This window comes from Notothenia coriiceps, unplaced genomic scaffold (genome assembly GCF_000735185.1).
Source record: "Notothenia coriiceps isolate Sejong01 unplaced genomic scaffold, NC01 NC01_scaffold00015978, whole genome shotgun sequence".
Lineage (NCBI taxonomy): Eukaryota > Metazoa > Chordata > Actinopteri > Perciformes > Nototheniidae > Notothenia > Notothenia coriiceps.
The window spans coordinates 22,041-22,384 of record NW_011348679.1 but is presented as its reverse complement, the minus strand read 5'-3'; the positions used below and the strand labels follow the sequence as shown (position 1 = coordinate 22,384).

At 43.0% G+C, this 344-nt stretch overlaps 1 protein-coding gene across 1 annotated transcript in view; it reads left to right on the top strand.

The window, feature by feature from the left end:
• The window catches only part of LOC104949354 (zinc finger MIZ domain-containing protein 1-like), a 74,704-nt gene that overhangs the window by 63,934 nt on the left and 10,426 nt on the right, over positions 1 to 344 (top strand). The window lies entirely within an intron of this gene.

Below are 344 nucleotides of genomic sequence, written 5' to 3'. Positions count from 1 at the left end.
TATATGCGCTTGTTAATTCCTCCATTTGAAGCTGCAGGTCACCATGAGTTATGGGCCGACACCCTGAGTGTGATATTTATTTGATGTTGAATGCAACATTAAATCAGACCCCCGCGGGCGAAATTGATAACCTTTAATGTAGCTTGTAATACTTTCTTAACTTGTGATAATGTTGTGTAGCATGTCAGATCACTGCCCCATTGTTTGCATTCCGTGACAAATTATTCCTCTGGAGAAAAAAAAAAGAGAGGGAGAAAGAGGTTGTCCATAAGCCGCTGCTCCAAAATCAATAGTGCGCTGTAAGGGGTTTTGTTAGAGGAACTGTAGCTGGAGAGCGGTGGGGG